Source organism: Nannospalax galili, unplaced genomic scaffold (genome assembly GCF_000622305.1).
Source record: "Nannospalax galili isolate Female #2095 unplaced genomic scaffold, S.galili_v1.0 scaffold406, whole genome shotgun sequence".
Classification (NCBI taxonomy): Eukaryota; Metazoa; Chordata; class Mammalia; order Rodentia; family Spalacidae; genus Nannospalax; species Nannospalax galili.
Window position 1 is genome coordinate 1,118,276 of NW_008357033.1, and position 23,816 is coordinate 1,142,091.

At 39.0% G+C, this 23,816-nt stretch overlaps 1 protein-coding gene across 3 annotated transcripts in view; it reads left to right on the forward strand.

Annotated features, from left to right (window-relative positions):
• The window catches only part of Grm7 (glutamate metabotropic receptor 7), a 998,867-nt gene that overhangs the window by 131,395 nt on the left and 843,656 nt on the right, over positions 1-23,816 (forward strand). The window lies entirely within an intron of this gene.

Below are 23,816 nucleotides of genomic sequence, written 5' to 3' on the forward strand. Positions count from 1 at the left end.
CAGCTGCATTCATAGAGAGATGAAGATGTAATCTCCTAAGAGAGAGATGTAAATTGCATGCAGCAAAGCTGGTAGTGCTGAGCCATCTAAGCCTTTTGGAAATAAAGTCCCAGGAATTGATACTGGAACTGCAGGATTTGGTATTTTTCCTGCTGGGTTTTGTTTGGTACAGTATTCGGTATGCCCCCATTCCTACCTCTTGGAATGGGAATGGGAATTTGGTTCCACTGTGTGTTGAAAGTAAGTACTTTCTCTTTCAATTTTACAGGGGATTCCCATTAAGGGATTCCCTTGAGTCTCAGAAAAAAACTTTGCATTCTGGACTTTGAATAGTAGTAAGACTGGTAAAGACTACGGGGACTCTTTAAGTGTGACTAAATACATTTTGCATTTTATACTGTCATGAACCTATAGAGGCCAGAAAGTTGTTTGAATGACAATGTCCCCCACAGGCTCCAATTATTTGGGCATTTTGTCCCCATTTGGTGGCACTGTTTTGGGAGATTTTAGGAGGGTTGGCTTTGCTAGAGGAAGCATGTAACTGTGGATGGGCTTTGAGATTTCTCAAGCCTTGCCAGATTTCCAGTCCCTTTCTGCTTCCTGTGCCTGCTTGAAGATTTGAACACTCAGCTTTCTGCTCTGGCCTCCTCTTCCAGAAGGCCTTGTACCCTTCTGAAACTGTAATCAAAATAAATTCTTCCTTCTATAAGGTCATGGTGTTTTGTCATAGCAGCAGAAAAGTAATTAATAAACAGGGAATATATGGAAAAATGAAAATAGCATTTGTATCAATGTGTCCTGGCCATGGAACAGAGTCCAGTTAAAATTTAATCAAGACTGTGATGGGTGTGGAACCCAACTCACTTCTGGATTGCATGTTGGAACCCAACTCACTTCTGGATTGCATGTGCTTGATATTTAAATTTTAAATGTTTGATTAATTTATAATTCATATGTGTTCTTTTAAAGAAAAAGTATCTTGCATTAAGAATTCTAATATCATTATATAATTATATGATTCACCACAACTTCTAGGCTTTCTTTGCTATAGCTGTTTTTCTTCAGTAATTGAAGTTGAACAGTGAACTTCAAAAAGGGTGGTAAAATCCCTCCATCCTTGCTCAAAATATTGAAATGAGGCATCCGACATGCCTTTGGTCTGTATCAAGGATCTACCACTGGCTTGGATGTCCAACCTTGCAAAAGCCACAGTGTAGGATAGTCACATGAGATCTCACCACCCTTTGTGGATAAGAGCCTTTGCCTTCCCAGATGGTTTACTGTCTGCAAGACCACTTTCAAGTCCATTGCCATTAAATCTCAATTTTCTCTCAGGGGACAGAGATGCTTAGTGGATATTGAAGCTGCACTTTAATTTTTGGAATGGAAGCCAGTGGGTAGAATTGTATAGAATATAAAAGCCTGCTCTGAGATACGTAGTTTTTTTTTTTTTTCTTTAACCTTAAAAGAATGTTTTTGATTAATTTATTTTTATTTTATGTGTATGAGTGCTTTTGCCAGCATGCATGCAAGGTGTACCACATTTGTACAGTGACCATGGATGCCAGAAGAAGGCATTGGATCCCCTGGAGCTGGAATTATAGATAGTTGTTAGCCACCCTGTAGGTGCTGGGAATTGAACCCAAGCCTTCTGCAAGAACAGCCAGTGCTCTTAACTACTGAGCCATTTCTTCAGTTTTAACTTTACATTTGAAAAGGTCTTTGGTATAGAACTCTATGAATAGTAATACAGATTTAAATTCAAATGACTACCACCAGAACCAGGGTATAGAGCACTTCCACCAAGTTCAATTGTACTCCCTCATTATATCAGTAGTCAGACTTTTCCCACCAGATAACAAATCAACAACAGCTGATTGAGAAACATCTTGATGGCCTCCCTCTATTGAGATCATTACTACCTCATTATTCACTATTGCTTAGCAGTATTTCATTGTATGTTTATAGAGTAATGACAATTTTCAGCCAGGAATGAGTAAATTATAGCAAAATACAGTTTTTAGATGTTCCTAAAAGTAGGAAAATCATGAACAGGATTTTTGTATAAACATAAATTTTCGCATTTCAGTTCTACAATTGCTAAGGAATAGGCTTGCTCATCTTACGTATTGAAGGAGAAATGATAGAGTAGGCAACAATAGTTAAAATTGTCTGTAATTATCAAATCCCGGCCTGTTTCCTCTTGAGAAATTTTATTTTACTTAATCTATATCTTTAATTCAGTATGGATAAATGAAGGATTCCAAAAGCCAAATGGGTTCTGGAATTTAGATATATTCACAAACTACTACAAAGTCACGCAAAACTCTGTCTAAGAATATTTGGGGTGAAAATTTGGCCTGTGTGCTGGATAGCTTTAGTGTCAACTTAACACACCTGGATTGAGGGAGCCTCAATTAGGCAATTTCCTCCATTGGACTGGCCTGTGGCCATGTCTATGGGGCATCTTCTTGATTGTTGAGTGATGTGGGAGGGCCCAGCCCACTGTGGGTGGTGCCATCCCTGGAAAGGTGGGCCTGTGTTGCATAAGAAAGCAGGCTGAGCAGGGGCCAAGGGAGCAAGTCAGTAAGCAGTGCTCTTCCATGGCCTATGCTTCAGCTCCTGTCTCCAGGTTTTCCTGCCCTGAGTTCTTACCTTGGGCTCCCTGAAGAACTGTGACTTGGGAGATGTAAGACAAATAAACCCTTTCCTCCCCAAGTTGATATTGGTCAGAGTGTTTTGTCACAGCAGTGGATAAACAAACTAGGACAGAAATTGGTACCAGAGAGTGGGGCACTGCTGTTACAGACCTGATGTTGGGGGACTGTGGTAATTTTTGGATCTTTGGTCTGGAAAAGCCATTTTGTGCTTAGAGTTTGTTGCTATGGAGCTTGGAACAGTTATGCTGAAAGAGTTGTGAACAATGGAGGCCTGGCTTGTGACGCTTCAAAGGGAAGCAGAGACTATCAGTGTTGTGTGATGTTTTGAATTAAGAATCTGGGGTTCTGATTGGCTGGAGCTGAATAATCAGCTGTGATTAAGAGGAGATCAGAACCTTAAGTAAAACCTTTGCTTTACTGGGACAATTGATGCTGGTTAGCTATGGCTGAAAAATCAGCTGTAAGTAACAAGAGACCAGCATCACTGTGGTGAACTCTTCTGGGAAGTATTTCCTCAGGGTCAGCACACAGAGGGGACCCAAGCCTCCATGCCAAGCTGGAAGCAGGACTTGGTAATGTGTAGGAGTCTCTTGCATGGTTCTGGTATTGAAAGCGTGAAGGGGTTGTAGAGAACAGCTGAGGCCTGGCACCCTGAGATGCCAGGAAAAACCATAGGTGAAAGTGCAGCCTCAGTTTCAGTGAAGACCCCAGTATTGAAGAGTTCATGTAGAGAATCTGAGGCTTTGCACCCCAAGAGGCCAGAAGAGGCCATTGGTGAGGGTGCAGCCTCAGTTTTAGTGGAGACCCTAGCTTTTTGGAGATGCCAGGACCTTGGGATGATGACCAAGGGCAGCAGTAGGTGTGGAATAGAGCTGACCTGGGTCTGTAAGATGAGCTGTGTGTGCTGTGGATGGCAGAGTCAGAGGAGTGGAGCTGTCAGAACCCTTTGGAGCCCAGAAGATCGTGAGTGAATCCTAGATGTCCAGCCTTGAACTATTTTGCTGGACTTTGGTTTTGCTTAGGTGTGCCTGCTTCTTCCCTTTGAAATAAGGCAGTACTTGTTTTGGACTTTACAGAAGCCCACCCACAGTTAAGAGACTTTTAAAAGAGACTATGGACTTTTAAGTGTTTGGATTTTTTAAGGACTGTGGGGTTTTTAAGGTTGTACTGTCTTATGTTGTGATATTGATATCATATCTTGGGGACAAGAAATTGAAAGGTTATGGTTTAATAGTGATGTTTGTGTGTCAAGCTGACAAGGGGTCAATTGTGCTGGATAGCTTTAGTATCAGCTTGACACACCTGGATTGAGGGAGCCTCAATTGGGGAATTTCCTCTATAGGACTGGCCTGTGGCCATGTCTGTGGGGCATCTTCTTGATGATGGAGTGATGATGGGGAGCCCAGCCTACTGTGGGTGGTGCCACCCCTGGGCAGGTGGGCCTGTGTTGCATAATAAAGCAAGCTTTGCAGGGGCCAGGGGAGCAAGCCAGTAAGTAACATTCCTCCATGGCCTGTGCTCCAGCTCCTGCCTCCAGGTTCCTGCCCTGAGTTCCTACTTTGGGCTCCCTGATGGACTGTGACCTGGGAGATATAAGACAAAATAAACCCTTTCCTCCCCAAGTTGGTATTGGCCAGAGTGTTTTGTCACAGTAGTGGAGAAACAAACTAGGACACCCTGTTAGTCGCAAAAGAGGGTACTTCATCAAAAAGGAACAATGAGACTGGGTGGTGAACACTCTAAATGGAAAAAAAAAAGTGAGATAAGATATTTCCAGCCTGAGGTGAGGCAAGATGTGTCTAAGTACACTGAGGATGACTTCCAAGGTCCCTATGCTCAGCAATCCTTAGGGATTGATTACAGAGTAAGGTCACTCTTCTTAATAATTTTAGAAAGTTAATGTTTAAAGGTCATAAAGAAGTAACTGGCTGACCCTCTGAATGGATGTTTGCTGTGCCTCTACTTAGTACACTCTATAACTCATACATAGAATGACCTCAAGGTTTATTAGAAAGATCAGAATTTCTCTACTTTGCCAGATCACTACAAGGTTTCAAATTGTCTTGGGGTATTCCCGTTTTCTGGCTGAACATCTTCAAATGCAGTTCATCTAAAAATTAAACACTATTAAAAAAAATCCCACTTTTAACCAAACTCCTATGTATATACTTAAGTACATTAAATGCATTCTCAAACCTTACTCTCAGATGACCTTTGAGGATTTTTTTTCTTAATTTTATTTTAATTTCTAATCTTCTAAGTGGCAATGAATTTGATAATGTTCACTAAGTAATTTACCCTATTTCTCAACTGGGATAGTTTTTGCCTGCTTTGCAGCTTTTTCTTGAGAAAACACAGAGGCTCTGGCATCTGGCATCAACCTCTGACAAGGAAAAACTTGTAACGCAAGTACTCAACAATATTTTTCTCTACTAACCATCCTCATTTGATATTTAATATCTGAACTTCTTTAAATAAAGATGTTGCCCCCCACATAGTCCCTACACCTTACTAAAATACTTAGCACTTCATTGGCACATCAACTTGGAAATAGCAGAGCCTCATGGTCAAGAAGATGAACCCCAGTCCAGTGAATGTGGTAGAGTGCTACCATCCCCACTGTTTTACTAACTTGTGTGGTTATCATAACAAAATGCACAAAAGAGCCAGGAGGCTTCTCTTAAACAAGGATTACCATTTCATCAGCGCAACTAAAGTAACTTTAATTAATAATCCTCTGCCTTTCCTGCATCCCCAAACGCATTGGAACACTGAAATCTTTTAATAACAATCCTTAGGAATAATTGCCTGGATTTCATTATATCAGTATTTACTGGATTTGAGAGTAATTAATGATTGATTGACTAGCATTGAATAGCAATCATGGCAGATACGTTAGGAAATGAGGCATAAGAAATGTAAGGTCTTATACTGTTAATAGGTATCCCTGAGGTAGAGCAAAGTTCTTTCCCATTGGGACTGAGAGAATTGACTGCCAATTCAGTGTGTTATTTGGGAGGAATGTGATTCACCCAATGGTACCTGTACCTAGCTAGAGTGAAAATCAGTGCACTTCATTTTTCTGGGTCTACTTCAGTCTCAGAGCATAATAGCTTGAGGCATTGTACAGGCAAGGCTTAAACATCCTAAAATTTTTATCACTCATTACATTTCAATGCATCATTATCAGACTACTCCCACAAGGGTCATTTTGCTTACAGGTAGGCCCTATGGATCCAGAGATATAGATGAAGAAACTGAGGCTCAGAGGGACAAACTGACTTACCCAAGGATATGACCTGCCCAGAGCTGATATGAGACAGAATTTGGGTGTGAGTTCACATTTCTGACTGAAGTTCCTTTCCCTTTTCATTATTGGATAGCAACTAGCATTTTGGTGAAAGCAAAGGAATTCTATTACTGGCTTGTGAAATTTAACTTACAGGTAGAGAAGATGGGTTGTAAACCAGGAACGGGCTTGCTTACAAATTGGGTAGGTTATAAAGACATAGATGGAACCTTAATGTTTATCTAAAATAATGTTTATGAAGACCCATTCCAAGGTTATTATATAAAGACCTTAAGAAACTCCCAGTCGTCTTTGAAGTTTAAATTGTCATTCTCCCATCAGCATCAGAGATTTAGCTGCTTAACTGAAGTTACCGTGATCTTCATCTTCAAACCTTCAGTTATTACCACAGCACCTGTTTCTTGTATGTAAGCACTAACTGAATTAAGGAGGGAATACAGCACTTCCCAAAGTTTAATCCTGATTTCTAACAGGAAGTTCTTGCTTCTCAATCATAGTTGGCTTGTTACTATTTCTTAGTCATTTTCTGGTTTAGATTTCTCAGTTTCAGTCTCGTTCCTTTCACCTTTCTCCCTATTTACCTTTTCTCCTTTTCTGCTTCCCGTGCACTCTTCCACTGAGTGTTTCTTGAGCACTTACTATATGTCATAAACAACTTTGTATTCCAAGGACAGTGATTAAAAATACAAAGAAATTCTCTGTATGAGGGCACTAATAACAAATAAGCAGCAAATAAAATAACTGTTAATGCTACAGACATTCAAGATGGTGATAAAGTTGTCATAAAGTATCTGATACAACTCTAAACAAGGCAGTGTGATATTTCTGTAAGGCGGAGTCATGTTGGTTAAGGTGTGCATGATGTAAGTCTTATCTGGTACTGGTAAGAGCAAGTGCAAAGGCTATAGTCAGAATTGAGCTAGGGACAATCAGGGGACTAGAAAGAGTGAAGCAGAAGGATTTCAAAGCCAAGTTCCAGGCTTGATGGTGCTACTTACTAAGAGGTCAATGTTTTTTAAGAGTAATGGGAAACTATATTAGCTATTTTTTTGTTGCTGTGATTAAACAAGTCCAAAAGTGACTTATGGAAGAAAGGGTTGATTTTGCCTTATGGTGCCAGAGAGATGATAGTCCATCATGGTGTGGAATCATGACAGAAGTGGCAGGCATAGGGGTAGGAGCTGAAAGCTGAGAGAGTACATCTTCAGCCACAAACATGAAGCAAAGAGAATCAATGAAGATTTTTGAAGGGAAAATGGAAAGACAACTTTACCATATGTAAAAGCCATAGTAGTTTGTATATGATGAATGTAACATTAAGTCCCAAGATTTCGGACATCATTATGGAGACTGTGGGTTTCCTCCATGAAACATGACAGCAATCTGGTGTAGGAGGGTAGGAAAGGCTAGACATTTTCTTTATAGTGTGTCACACTTATTACAGAAAAGCAATGCTTTTGGTCAAGTAATGCTAAAGATTCTCTACATACATGAGGGCTGAGAATCTATCTTGCATTTTAGGGAGCTGACTCACCTCTAGCTTTACAATATATCATGGACCACCCTTTTAGGACTTAACTGCTAGATCCTTTGGGTCCAACAGGCACCAGATGATTCCATGCATTCAAGAATACTTTTCAATCACTGAAGCAATTATCTTTTGAACGCATTGTATTTGCCTTTCTCCTGAGTCTCATAGTGACAGGTCTCAACGTTGTGTTTATAATTACTGATGCCAAACATGTAGAGAACCAACACTTCTCTCTTGTAATTCAGGTACACACTGTGAAGCAAGCTTACTGGTTGTTTTTCCCCATACCAAAATGTCATGACATTTTATATCATTTCCCCCAATTTCATTCAATAACAATAGAAATTGAGATCTTAAAATTTAATTTTCATTTGCAAATCTCTCAAAGAAGAGCATTCATAGTTTGCTAAAACTTTTATGTGGTGTCTAATTTCCAAATCATTTATCTTTTATACCTCTGAATCATAAAAATGGTGAAAATGGACTATTTGTTTTCTCCATACATACCCAAAGTAGAATTATTCATAGGCCATGAAAATAAATGTTCCGAAGACAACACATACCAAAGGATCAAGGTGATTCTTTAGATATTAATATTTATGACTGAAAACAAAGCAAGCTTCTGATTCCTAATCATTTTAAATGGTGGGTTAGTCAAAATCAGTTTTCTTTGGAATGGAATTTCTTTTATCCTTCGGAATAAAGATGTGATGTGAGGCTTTCCAAGGAGGAGGGTGAGTAGATTACACCATATTTCTCAAAGTCAATGGAGAAGAAAGCTTTTCTACACACAGCATTTAGAAGTAGCATTCCACCTGGAGATTTCATTTCAAGATACCCGTGTGTTCAAATAGAAGTCTGACAAGTAGTTCTTTGGTTCAAAAGAAATAATATGATGTTTTCTTTCATATACCTTGACATTTTTGCTGATGCTGTAAACAAGATAGATCTAGGAAATCTGGAATGTTTTTTAAGGCTCTGACCCTCTTAGAAATGAGCTCAGTCATGAAAGTTAAGAGAATTGCGTTAGGCTATACAAATGGGGCGAGTGACTGCATTATGATCTTCACTCATATTTTCAACTGCTACATTCACAGCTACCATATGTGAAGGCAAAATCTACTCATATCCAAAACTTTTTTCCTTCTCTCATAACCTTCTTCCTGTTTTCAGATTCTTGCTTCTGTCTATAGAACTTGTGAACTACCTTGGTGACAAATGCATAAGACATCTGACTCTACATGCAAAGGGTATTGTAAGAGAAATTGATTCAGTCTAGGAAACCATGGCTAAGCATAGATAAAGTGAAAAATCCAAAGGTGGGTTTGGAAAAAGAAGACATCAAAGGGCCTTGAGCAGTGTGATGGGTTGGAAGGCTATAAGGCCTTTGCTCATCACTCACTCAGTACGCAGCATCGGTGTAATGTAGCTAGAGAAACTGATGTTCTGTTTGTATCCATAAAGAATTTCACCATATCTAAGGAACAGAGGAAGCAACCTCTGTCTTCTTTGTGCTGATGAGTCATGTCCTAGAATGCTGGCTGTTCTCAGAAATGTGTATAGCAATTGCTTCCCTTTGTCTGGCTCTTCTCTGATTGTTCTATGTTTGTGACTTCCAAGAACACAGCAGACACTGGACTTCCTGTCTGAACTGCTGTTCTTCCCAGGCCTGAAGGGCTATGTCTAAGGAGGCTGCTTAATCTTTATGCCAACAGGGGCCTCTTGTTAACTCATTAAGTGCTAGAAACTGCCTGCATCTCCAACTATCTTGAAACTGCAATGAAAATTGAAGACCAGAGGATTCTAAATTAGGTAGCTCTTGCCTCAAATCTCTGAAAGGAACTAATCCTGTAACCATGTAGTTTCCTGGGCTGCTTCCCTCGTTCTACGAAAACAATAATAAAACTTTAAGAGTAGATAAAGAAACAGATCCAATAGTACCACTTCATGGACACTTTCAGGGATATGGGGTAGAAATGTTTAGGTGTCATTGGGTTTATTTATTTCTTTTAAAATTTTAGCATAATTTTATTTATGTACATATGTGTAGAGTTTTTTTAATTTTTAAAATTTTTATTTTATGTGTATGTAAGTACACTGCATGCATGTAGTGCCCACAGAGGCCAGGAGAGGGCGGTGGATCACATTGAACTGACATTATGGATGGTTGTTAGCTTCTATGTGGATGCTGGGAATTGAACCCAGGTCCTCTGGAAGAACAGCTAGCATTCTTAATCTCTGAGCTGTCTCTCCAGCCCCAATTTTTGTTGTTGTTGTTTTTTGGGTTTTTTTTGTTTGTTTGTTTGTTTAACTTATGTGTGGGAGGGTATTCGTGGGGACCAGAAGACCATGTTGGATCACCTGGAACTGGAGTTACAGGTGGTTGTGAGCAACCCAATTTGGCTTCTGGTAACCAAAACAGGGTCCTCCATAAGAGCAGCAAGGTCTCTTAACTGCTGAACCATTTCTCTAGTCCCAAGATTTTGTTTTTGTTTTTTCTTCTCATATCCCTCTAAAGCTGGATTTTGAGACCGCTGTTAGAAATTCCATACAAGAAAAACATAAGAGAAAGTTTTGTTTATTTTTTCCTTACTGAGATTTCAGACATTCGGGCATTTAAAGCTGGAACTATTATCCCTATTTTGCTAGTAAAGAACATAGAAATATTAATAACCACTTTTTAAAATGATTTTCCCATCTAAATGGAAACTGGATAACTGGATAGATGTTTAACAGTAAGGAAATGGGGAAGTAAAAAGGAGGTATTAATCACAGAAAGGCAGATGTGCAAACATGTCAGTGAGAGAATAGGGATATAGTCCCTGGATAGATGGTGTAAATTTGAAAAAATGGGCCTTTGTTAGAAAAATTACTCTTAGCATTCCTCCTTTGTCTTTGTGTACTGTGCTCTTTGACTCAAATTTGCAAGTATTCATTGAGTCTCTCCATAATTCCTGTTGTGCATTGACATTTTGAATCCCCCCAAATAAATATTCAACCTGAAGTCACATACAGTCAAGTAGAAGGGTACACACATAGACATAACTGATTGTAAGGCAGAGCTGGACACAGTCACAAATGCAGGGAACAAATTGCCTTTGGAGGCTGCTAATTTGATCATATCAGGTCTTCATATCAACAAAGTTGTCAGCAGGGGACAGAATCCAACTCATATGGTCCCAGAACCTTTAATAAAGGAACTATTTACAGAAAGCATAGATGGCTTCAGGATAAGTCATGAGGGATGGTGAAGTTTCAGGGAATAGCAACCATAGGCAGCACTTAATACCTTAGCCCTACAGGATCCACAGGAAGAAAGGAGTGTTGCTGATGCCCAATGAGGGATGGAGGCATAGAGCAGTCAGCCCTACAGGAGCTGTAACGATGAAAAAGCCAGTCAAAGGCAGAAAATAACCTGAAACAGGGTAATAGGGAATAAGGAAGAAATACCCTCCCCTCTCTCTCCCTCATCCCATCAATGCTGCAGTGCACCATTGGCTAAACCAAATTTGGAGCCCACCACGATAGGAAGAAGGCTGGATCATGCAGTTACTGAAGTCACACCACATGCAGTATGATCTTCTGGGACACAGACCATGGAAGACAAGGACAGAAGACATGTCTGAGGATGAGGGACCAAATAGAGCCTCTATTTATTGCAAGAAATACAAGGGCTCAAGTCTTACATAAAGATGTGAGCCTTGGAGCACAATTTCATGGTCAATAATGGACAGCCTTCCAAGGCATGTGAACAGACTGGAAAAAAGCCAAGAATGCAAAATGAAAGACAGTCATTTAAATTGGCTAAATGAAGTGACTTTAAGACTGAGTGGGAGAGTTCCTAGCTGGGTGGTTTGTACTGTGGCCAGTAGTCAAATGGCATCGATGTTGAAGAAATATATGTTGAAAACCTCACTCTGCTGTCAGAAAGCAGAGCTTGGAGATTTTGCAAATAAATGAGGGTGAATGGACAGGCTGGAAAGATGGCTTAGTGATTAAGAGAATTTGCTGCTCTTGCAGAGGACCTGGGTTCCTAGCACCAACATGGAGGCTTATAGCTTTCTGTAACTCCAGTTCAAGATAATCCAACACTCTAGTCTGGCTTCCTTGGGAACCAGGCACACATGTGGTACACATACATGCATTCAGGCAAAACATTCATACATATAAAATTTTGAAAAATAAATCTTAAAAAAGAGAGTAGTCTCTACAAGTGAGGCAAACCCCATTACTAGTCAGAGAGAAGGTGGGGAAAGCAGGATAGTTTAGTTCCAATCCTAAGAGAACTTAGCAGCAGGTGCAATATAAAAGGAGATAGAAGAATAAAGGCTTTAAAATGTTCTCTCTAATTTGTGTGTGTGCAACATCTTTACATGATAAGCGTATGGCTGTATGTCTGTCTGTGAGTGCAGTCAGGTACGTACATGTGCCACATCATGTGCACAGAGGTCAGAGGGCAACCTCCAGTGTAGGTCCTCACCATCCGTCATATTTGAGGCAGGATTTCTCATTCAGGACTAAGTACGCCAAGCCAGCTGAACTGGGAGCCTCTGGGGATCCTCCTCTCTTTGCCTCGGGTCTTACTGTACTGGGGTTAAGGATGCGTGCTACTCATTTGGCCATTTATGTGGTTTTGGGGATCCAAACACAGGTCCTTGCACTTGCACAGCCATGCGTTTACCTACTGAGCCATCTCCTCAGGCCAAAATACAGAGTTTTAATCAATATTGTTACACAGAACGGACAGGAAGTCAGCATGATGAGGAAATGGGGGAGGAAGAGATGAGTTCATATCAAATACTTGTCTGGCTAGTGGAATACTTGGCTCTGGACCACAGTCCCCTGCTTGAAGCTGTGCACCCTGGAGCAGAACTCATGTACACAGAGCTGGTAGCTGCCTTGTAGTAAAATGGGTTACCAAGAATAGAAAATAATGGATTTATTAGTGGCAATTTGGCAAATCACAGCTTAGTAATGTGATTACATAAAAGGATCAATACAAGATGTAGGAAAGGGATATTTTGGGGTAGGAGAAAAAAGGGAGAAAATACTGGGCCATTAGAAGTCAAACAAAGAGGTATTTTCAAGGTAAAACATTTCTAAAAAGAACAAGGCTTAGAGACTGTTAGGAGTGGGCAATTACACAAATTATTTTTTCTGTTGCTCTGAGAGAAAGAGCAGCGTAAGGACAGACCTTCTGCCAGGAGGTGTTGGAGAAATAGGGTTTTGTTTTCCCTGATAGAGAAGTTGTAAGCCTGTTAACAAGGAGAAAAAGCGATCCTCCTCTGCCTGCTTTGCGTGCCAATGAAACACAGCATCAGTTGTCCTGAATAAATTTAATGACAGTATACCTAGAGTCCACAGGAGGCAGACACAACTTTCTAAAAGTGACCCAATGAATAATTAAATTACCATAATATCCTAATACTTAAAGAAGAAAGCTTTGACTTTTTATAAATTATTAGTTTTCATAATGAAAATTTAAGAATATTTTTAAAATACTAATGGAACAGTCCTCCAGACATGTAGATTTGTTATTCTTTTTTTTGTTAAAAAGACAATTTACCACTTATGAAACATTAATTTTATTTTTTAATATATTGGCCAGTAACAAACATAAAAATTAGATTCGTTGCCTTTTTAGTATCATGTGATTATTACTTAAAATAAATTGTGTGTGTTTTTCTGAAGTTGTCTGAAGTCTCTATATCTTTCTGTCTTTCTGTATGTGTATATGGTAAGGGGTGTATACACAGGGTGTGTGTGTGTGTGTGTGTGTGTGTGTGTGTGTGTGTGTGTGTGTGTGTACATGCATGCACCAAAAGTCTGCCATGAAAATTGCTAAGTAGGATAAGTTGGCTGGCCATGGAGCCCCAGGGATCTGCCTGTCTTTTCCCCCCAGTGCTGGGATTTTAAGTACCTCGTACCACTCTCAACTTTTCTTTTATGGATTCTAGGTGTCCAACTCAGGTACTAAAGATTATAAGGAAAGAAATTAACCAATTATCCTGAGTCACACTCCCAACCCATTTTGTTAGTTTGTTTTTATGAGACAAACTCTCACACTGTAGCTCAGACTGGTCTGGAACTCACTTTACAGTCTAGGCTGATTTCAAACTCATTCAATTTTCGTGTGTTATGTTCCCAAGTGCTGGGTTTGTAGGCATGAACCACAGTACCTTGCTGGTTTTCTGAAATCTCTCCTGGTGAAATTATGTGTTTAGTGCTTATGCTTTGTATTCTTTGTATTTCAATGCTGAAAAGCATTATTTTATTTGAGAATATGACATTGCTGTTTCTGGATTCACCACAGATTATACATCTCCACCATCTCGATTTAGTCAGCTGCATGTCTTGATTGTATACTGAAAATTAGGAGGGATATATTTAAGAGATTGTGTGCATCTATCCTTGCTTTTCTCTGCCCTGTTGGTAAATTCTCCTTGTTATTGTAAGAGGTTGAGGATTCATTCATCCCAGACTGATGAATGGTGCAAGGAATCTTTTCTCACCCAGAACCTGGCATAAGACATGATTAATTAATGAAGTTTTTTTGTTTTGGGTTTTTTTTTTGTTTTGTTTTTTGGTTTAAGCAGAGTTGCCAGTCTTTTCCTATAAAAAGAAAGAGAATTGGGGGCTTTATAGCAAACATGATCTGTATCAACACTCTGCCACTCTGCCACTATAGTTGTTTTAGTGCAAAAACAGTCAAAAATAAGAAGAAAAAAAATGAGCACAATTATGTTCCAATAAAACTTTATTTATAAAAGCAGGTGACAAACATATTCAATCCAAGAAGCACAGTTTATCAACACCTTTACAAACCCATAATTTGTTGAAGTTGTTTTGATACCATAACTCACATTATGTTGCCTAATAATCTTTCATTTTACAAAACAGCCTTATTTTACAACTGAAGATGTACAATGCCAATTTTGCATTTCTCTGCAAAAATTTTAGCTAAAAAGTACAATGTAAAACTGGATCAGTTTCAAAAATTTAATCTAACAGTCATATCAGGTATCAAGAAAACAAGGTCATAAAATTGACTTGAGGGGCTGAGGAAATGGTAAGTTTGGTAAAGTACTTGCAGTATAATAAGCATAAGGACCTAAATCAGACCCCACCTCCTACCAACCAGCATAAAAAGCCAGGCTTGGTGGAATGTGCTTGTAATCCCAGCACTGGGGAGAGGAAGATGGATACATCCCTGGGTCTCACTGGGTAGTCAGAATAGGAGAGTTAGTGAACTCCAGGCCAGTGAAGTGACTCTGTCTCAATATACAAAATGGATGGCATCTGAGGAATGCCACCTGATGCTGACTTCTGGCTTCCATATTCCTCATACTCACACATGCACTCACCTTCATAGAACATGCACTCACACACATTCACACACACACACACACACACACACACACACACACACAAAATCTACTTGGTACAGTTAAGAAAAATGGGTCATATAGAAATTACTCTCATGAATGCACAAGAACACACACACACACACACGCACACAGATGAAATATATGGAAAACTAGTGAAAAGTACTACCTAGAGAAGTTAAGTACAAGCAAGGGTCTCTGGAAAGATGTTTCCTGACATTTTCTGTATCATTTAGATATCAACATTATATTTAATTTTGTAATTGTTATGATAGAGGTTTAGAAAGAGGCAAAAAGCATACTTCAGGGAGGCTAGCTAGTACTGCTGCATGGGTTCCTTGCTTTATGAAAGTACATTTGGTTATATAATTGTTTCCGTCTCTCCATGAATGTTTTACTGCAATTAAAGAGGTTGAAACACAGAGGAATAGAGTTCAGAAAACTGAAATGTTACATAATAAATACACAATCTAGACCTAATAGTAACTTTTAAAATGTAATTGTCACTTCAGTGGACTTAAGCTTTCTATAACATAGTCAATGCCTCTCTGGGTGACACCTTGGAACTTTGTTTCCATTCTCTTTTATTTTCTAAAACTTTATTCCTTTCCATTAAAACCTCACGATGTATGGACCCGTCTTTGGTGAAAAAATATCCCAGTTTCTCCTCTGATCTGCACAAAGCGCCAGCCATCTTGTTTATTGTGTCCCTTTGTCTCTGAAGTGCAGGGTATTTTCCTTCCCTGTAGGTTCCTATCTTAGCTCCCTCCTGTCATTCTGTTTCTGATTTCCTGCTTCATGTAAATGAAAACATGTGCCAAAGATTTCTTAGGGATTTCAAAATCCCTGGCCAACAAATCCACCAGCTCTCAGAAAAGCCAGGGAATTGGCAAGCACGTGAGTTAGTGTAGTAGCAAAAAATACCCTTTTAATTCTCTGACCTACAAACAGGCAGAATCTAGATGAAAGCTGAAGAATGGGAAGGTATCTGGAACCCGCAAATGTAATAAGAAGCTGTGATTAAGAATCAAAACCTGCATACAATAATGGTCTTAAAATCCTCTTCAATTTTTTTTTCATACTATGAAAGTAAAAATTTAATGTGGATCTACTTAATTCATTATTCCAAAGCTATTTTGTCCTGTTATTTCATTGCTCTTTTGTATGTGTTAATGTTTTGGCTAATTTTAAAGCTGATTATATTAAGTATCTTGGACAATTGCATTTTCTTGGTTGGCTGCTTTCAGTAAGATTGCACCTGTAATAGGGATAATTCATTTTATTTCTATACAATAGAAACTGTGGCTTGCTATTTTAAAAGCTTATATGAATAAGACTTTGCTTTGTAAAGTAAAAAGTATATTGTTTTCAAATTAAACTTCAGACCATCATAAATATTTGAAATTCTAAACTCTATAGGATTCATTATGTACCATATATACATATACAGGAACTATATATATATATTAAACATTTTATTAATTACTAATTTTATGTGTATGAGTGTATTGCCTGCATGTGTGTATTGCACCCATGTAGTGCAGTATTCAAGAGGTCAAAAGAGGGTATCAGATCCCTTGGAACTGGAGTTAGTTACCATGTGAGTACTGAGAATAAAACCAGGATTATCTACAAGAGCAATCAGTGCTCTTAGCTGCTGAACCATCTCTCCAGCCCATTCTATAATATATCTTTTAAGTGTGTTCATTTGTGTGAAAGTTTTGTTACATTTTCATTATCAATAGATGAAACCACAATAGTAATGATACAGAGATTGATGTTTTAAAAATTACTTTCTATGAGTAATGTGGTGGTTTGAATGAGAAGTGCCCTGCATAGGCTCAAGTATTTGAACACTTTGTCAGTTGTTGGTGCTGTTTGAGGAAGACCATGGAGAGATTTGGCTTTTTGGCTTTACTGGAGGAAGCATATCCCTGGACATTGAAAGTTCATAGCCTTGCCCCACTTCCAGTTTGCCCTCTGTCTGCTACCTGCAAGTGCTTGAGATATAAACGCTCAGCTTCTGCTCCTGCTGTCTCTTGCCATGCCTCCCCACCAGGATGAACTCGTCTCTTTGGAACTATAAACCCACATAAACTTTTTTTTTTTTTTTTTGTAAATTGCCTTGGTCATGGTATTTTATCATAGTAACAGAAAAGTGACTAAATCAAGTAGCATCCATCAGAACTAAATATGTTTTATCACTTATTTGCTTTGTGATATAAATGAGCCTTAAATATTCATGAGCCTCAGTTTTCTTATCTTTATAATGAGGAGGAAATTCCCACCTTATACAACCATTGCTTGGTTAAATAGGAGAATTATCGATAGTCAATACACAGAAACTGCTTTTCTCTTTCAAAAATGTTATATCATTTATATTTTTCTAACAATATTATTAAAAGAAGATGAGCCAGGCATGGTAGCATATGACTTTAACCCTAGCACTAAGGAGCAGAGATTTGCAGAGCTCTGTGAGTTCAAGGTCAGCCTAGTTTACATAAAGAGTTGTAGGCTAGCCAGGACTATAATAAGGCCTTGTTTCAAAAACAGAAGATCTGCAACTTTAAAGAACTTTCCATTTCTGGTATCCTAGTGGTTTACAGTCACAAGCAATAACCAAATGTGTTAGCATTATGGAGTGATGCATTTCAGTCTGTCTTTTCTTTCTAGAATGCAGGCTCAAGACGTTTTCATAGTTAGCTTCAGTTGTCAATTTGACACACCTGGGAAGAGGGAACCCATATTGAGGAATTTCCTCCATGGAACTGGCTCCTGGGCATGTCTGTGGGGTATTGCCTTGATTGCTAATTGATGTAGAATGGCCCAACCATCTGCGGGTAATGCCTTCCCTAGGCAGTTGGGTCTAGGCTATATAAGAAAGTTGGCTGAACATGAGTCTGGAAGAAAGCCAGCAAGCAGTGCCTCCCCCCTGACGTGGTTTCTGCTTCAAGTGTCTGTTCTTGAGTTCCTATCTTGGCTTCCCTCTAAGCTAGATTTTAACCTGTAAGCCAAATAAACCCTTCCTAGGTGATTCTCAGTCCCATCAGGTTGATCATCAAGGTTAACCATCACAAGTCCACTCTTCAATTTGAAACCCAGACATAGCACTTTTAAATCATAACAGTCAACACCTGGTCCTCCAAATTTCATATTCATCTCATAATATAAAATGTGTTTCATCCATATCTAACATTCCAGAGTCTTAACAATTCTAAAATTGTTCTAAAGTGTGAGTGAAGACACTCGCCTGAGACCCAAGTAATCCCCCAAATGTGTGTGGTGGTTTAAATGAGAGCTATCCCCCATAGGCACATGAATTCCAACAGTTGGCACAGCTCTCTGGGGAGGTAATAGAACTTTGGGAGTTGGGGCCTGCTGGAGGAAGTATGTTACCTGGGGTGGCTTTGAGACTTTATAAGCTTACCCCACTTCCATTTTACTCTCTCTGCGTCCTGCATGTGAATGGAAATGTGATCTCAGCTTCCCGACCCTGCCACCGTGCCTGATGCTAGCTGCCATTCCTCCCTGCCATTACAGACTCCCTTTGGAACCATAAGCCAAAGTAAACTTTTCTTAAACATGTTTTTGGTCATGGTGTTTTATCCCAGGAACAAAAAGTAACTAATACATTGTGAGACCTTTCCATATCAAAATTACAAATTATGAGTATATTTCCAACATAAAATGGTATAGATATTCCCACTCCAAAAGGAAGCAATAGATGCCTAGAAAGGAAAGATAGGATGAAAGCAAGACCAGAACCCAGCAGGGCAAAGACCAAATCCTACAGCTCTGTGTCTAGCATCTTGAATTCTTGGTGGTGTTATCTGGGCTCCACAAGCCTTGGGAGCTGCTGCTTCTCCCATTCTGCCACCTGAAACACACATAGTCTCTGCTGTGGGGTGGTTCCACTCTGTGCCTTCAGCTCCTCCTCTGAATATGTCATAGAAGACTGGCAACCCCAAAATCATTACATCTCCATGAAACTTAGGCTTTACCTTTATAGTTTCATACAATAGCTTCTCGAGGCTTCCAAGGTATCTGACCATATACACATTATTTGTCCTCAACAGTTTTCTGAAAATGTGGTGCAGGCCTCCAGTATTGTGAAGCGTTTGCATTTTGAATGCCTGTAAATCTAGCATCATGTGAACATACTGTGAAATTCTATTGCCACTGTGAGATGTGGTCTTTCCCCATTCTACCACAGGTATCCTGGTCTCTGTGTGCTTGGTGGCTGAGTTTGAGAAAAACCTTCCTTAGTTGTTTTTGAGCAAGAAATTCCTTCATCAGCATTTCCATTTTAGGCTCTAGCCTTTCCAATGAACTGATATTTTCACCAGTTAGTCATTGATGGGCAGGATGTTACCCTTGAAATACCTTTCCTATTGTCCCAGTGTAGAACACAGGACTTCATCTTTCATGGAGCTAATGTTTTTAACAATTACAACAGCTTTCTCCACACTCACCTTGCCTGCAACTTCAAACTTCCTCATGCTTCTTTGTGCACAGAGGTAAATACTTTTCATGTCTTTCTCTTCCACTTGTTCCCTCTCACTGAAGACCTGGATAAATCCAGAAGGGAGCAACCGTGCCACAGCCCACATGGAATCCTGTTATAAAAATCCCATTGCCTCAAATTATTCCATTCCTTTTGAATTCATCTTTGCTTAACATCTATGGACACAGACAAAGTGAAGCCAGATTCTTTATCAGAGTATCACACAAAGGCCTCTATTCCCATTTCTTCTCAGGGGGCCTGTTCTCCACTTAAACCTCGTGAACTTGGCCTGCATTTTACGTATTTCTCCTGGCACTCTGGTCTTCCAAACTCACACTAGCCCATTGTGTTCTCTTTACAACCCCCTCAGACTTCTCTAGCCCTACTGCTCCAAGCTCTTCGAGATTCTTCCCAGAAACAAACTGCAAAGAATTGTAAGCCATATGCTTAGGTTTATCACAGCAACATCTCTACTTTTTGATGCCAATTTTTCTGTTCTAGCTCCATTTCCTGTTACTGTAGAAAAGATCTGACAAAAGCAACGTAAGAGGCCAGCATTCATTTTGGCTCAAGTTTGAAGACTCAAACCACCATGATGGAGGAAGTTATGTTGGTGAAAGCATGAGGTGGATGACAGATTGTGTCTGCAACCAAGAAGCAGAGATGAAAGCTGGTGCTCCATTTGCGCTCTCCTTTGTATTCTCTCTGGACTCTGAATGCGTGAAATGATTCCACCCACAATCAGGGTTGGCCTCCTCACCTGGGTTATATTTGTGGAAATGCCCTCATAGACATGCCAAGCAGTGTGTCTCCTACATGATTCTAAATCCTGTCCAGTTGAAAAATCGAGATTAACCCTCACAGTTAGGGTATCGTCAGGGATTGTTCCATGGGCATGAATCAGTAGAGAAGAGGAGACATTTATTGAAGTTAAGCAGTCTAGGCTTCAGTAGCATTGCTAACCATGGGGTTGCTTAATGAAGTCAGGGTCTTTTTCTGAAAGTCATAATTATAATCAATATTATAACCCACCAACATGATTCAAAAGATGAAGAAAGAAAATAGTTTGGGAGTTTACAATCAGGCAAAACGTTTTTTAAAACCTGTGTTTTTACCTAAGTATGGTACAGTTGGAAGGGGTGGCATAAAAACCTTACATGTATGTAGTTTATAGCCGAATACCAATTAACTATAAATTTATCTGTGGATCTTTTACAACTAAGGGAAAATTTCATCTATTTGTAAACTGACAAATAGGTGCTTCCCATTCACAAAGAACAGACAGTTTCAGAGTTTTAAATATAATATAATTAACATTTAAATTGAATTGGGGAAAAAAAGAGTAAGTTACATACAAATTGAGTTACTAGAGTGGTTTCACTTTTAAAAACTGAATTAAGGGCTTTGAAATTAATTTAGTTTTGAACAGAATGTGCTCAGTGTAAGTTTTGTGTATTAATTTGTCTTTGCACTAACTCTTTTGAACAAAAAGAACAAAGGAATTTCAACAGCTTATTTTCCATATTTACAACCCTGCATCAAACTTTCCTCTGCGATAAACATGAGTTATACACTGTGTAGGTGAGGGACCCATCTGCACATGCATGCCTCTCCTGCAAGCAACACATGTAAGTGTGAGCTGCTCTTCCTTTGGTAGCTTAAGTCCTCTTAGCCGATTATGTAGATGAGGTATTTAATTCATTTTCTTCTTTCATTCTATCCTTTTGATGAATGGCAAGCCCTTTTAGGGCACAGCCTCAAAATTCCACTTTAATTAATAAGAAATATTCCAGAGAATTTGGGAGATTCTTAACATATCTATTGTTTTACTTTTTTAAAAAATCAAAAGTAGGAAAAAGAGAATTCTCTTTGAAGATTGAATCATTAGTAATTTTGAAGGGAGGCTAATACTTTAAAGGTACAGTGCTTAGGAAACCCAAGTGCTGACTCAAACATGTCTCAGTTCTACTCTCACTCTATGTGCTCCAGATTTGTGCTAGGAGGAATTTGTACACACTTTATTAGATTCAGATTCTTAATCTGAAAAAATGTTAATCATAAATTTGCTTTGATAATTAAATTAGAAATGGCTGCCTTGCAGATAGTGTTACTAGTTACAGCAGTTTTCTATGATGCTCCATTTAACACATTATATGATATCCAAAACTGTTTATTACTGGCAAAGAATCACTAATAAACACTAATGTGTACATATATAATGTATATATTTAAAAATATTTTGAATACTGTGTCAGAGATGGCTCAGCACTCAAGAGCAATTGCTGCTCTTCTAGAGAACTATAGTTCTGTTCCCACACTCATATCAGGTGATCACAACTCCCTGCTCCAGGAGATCGCGCACCCTCTTCTGATCTATGTGGACTCCCCCACACACGTGCGAATACACACACACACACACACACACACACACACACGATAAACAGAAAATTTAAATACATAAATGAAAAGATAAGGTTGAACACATACTTTATCCTGAACACTTTGCTACAAGTCCTTGAGGATATAGAGTTATGCAAAAATGCAAAATGGAGATGATCCCTTAAGCTAATGATGGAGGTGTTAAAAATTATAATGCTTTGTAATGAACCTATACATTAGGCCACTGCAGTGTAATGATTTAACTTTTAGGGGTGATGTTAAGAGCATCATGCTAAACAAAATTTTGAGATGTTGCTGCCCTCCAACTAAGACTCCTGCTCATTCTAAGACTAATATGAGGAACGGAGCCTCTGAGCTGCTGAATGCGCCTGGGTCTATGTTCACCATATGCTTCGTCTTAGTTTCTTTTCTGTTGCTGTGATAAATTACCGTGACAAAACAACTTATAAAAGAAAGGGTATATTTTAGCTCACTGTTCAAGGTAAGTACCACCAAGGGGAATTCAAAACAATGGGAGCTTCAAGTCCCTGCTCCCATTATTTCCACAACCAGAAGAGAGTAATGAGTGCATGCTAGTGGGCCGCTCACTTTCCCCATTTCATTTCTGCAGTCTAAGATGCCCCTCCCAGGGAATAGTACCACCCACAATTTAGATGGGTCTGCCCACATCAATTGAAGTAATCAATATGACCCACAGGCATGCCCAGAAACCCATTTCCCAGATTCTAGATTTTTGTCAAGTTAAGATTTCCACTAACCAGCCATTGCATGGTTCAATCTAAAATTTGTAATTTGCACTATGTAACGACTTATTTCTACTATAATAATAACGAAAGCATTACAGTATTATAATAGTGATGCAGTCCTTTGGTGTAGCTATGTATTCCTATGTAAGAATTTCTATTTAAATTTAGTAGCTTAAAGCAATAATAAATTCATTGTTTCATACAGTTTCTGTGAGTCAGGAAATAACTGGAGCAGTGGAACTCATTCAGAACAACCAAAGAGATTTTAGTAAAGATGCTAGCTCCAGCCTAAGCCTTCTGAATGGTCAGTGGGAATTGGAGCTGATTAGATCATGGTCTTATGTATTTTGAAAAGTAGTGAGCTGGGAATGGAGAGATGATTCAGCGGTTAATAGCACTGGTTGTTCTTGCAGAAGACTCAGGTTCCAATCCCAGCAACCACGTGGTGACTAACAACCATCCATAACTCCAGATGCAGGGGATCTGACACCCTTTTCTGTCCTCCATGGGCACTACACGACATGGTGCACATATACACGTTGAAGCATAACACTCCTACCCCTAAAAAATAAAAAAAATAATAATAAAATAAAATAAATGAAAAAGAAAAGTAGTAAGGGTCATTGGTAGGCTCCAGTTTCATAAGACTCACATCAGAAGCTACATGATCTTTTTGAACCGATCTCAGAACTCAGACTCTGTCATGATGCAGCATCCCGTGGTTGCACAGGTCAACCCTATTCAACGTAGGAGGAAAGTAAATATGAATATCCTAGTTTCATTTCTGCTGATGTGATAAAAATACCCTAACAAAAAGCAACATGGAGAAAAATAGGATTTATTTCAGCTTACAATTCCAAGTTGTATTTTCATTGTGAGGAGGTTAAGTCAGGAGCTTCAGGTAGCTGGTCACATATCCTCAGTCCAGAGCACGGAGAAATGAATGCAAAATCACTTGCTTGTGTGACTTTTCTACTCCTAGACAGTTCAAGCCCCTTTGCCTAGGTAATGGTGTCACCCACAATGGGTTTTCCTACATCAATTAATATAGTTCCCCCAGAGATATGCCCATGGGTCAATACAATGCAGACAAACCTCATTGAGACACTCATCCCACGTGATTCAAGGTTATATCAAGTTGACAAAGGTGAAGTACCATTTTCCATTGTATAAGTTTGAAAGTGTAGACCCTAAGTATTAGGACATATATGTAATATTGAATTAAGCAAAAATTTTAAATAAACTATTTTTAGTGAATCTTTAATGAGAAACTTGAATTT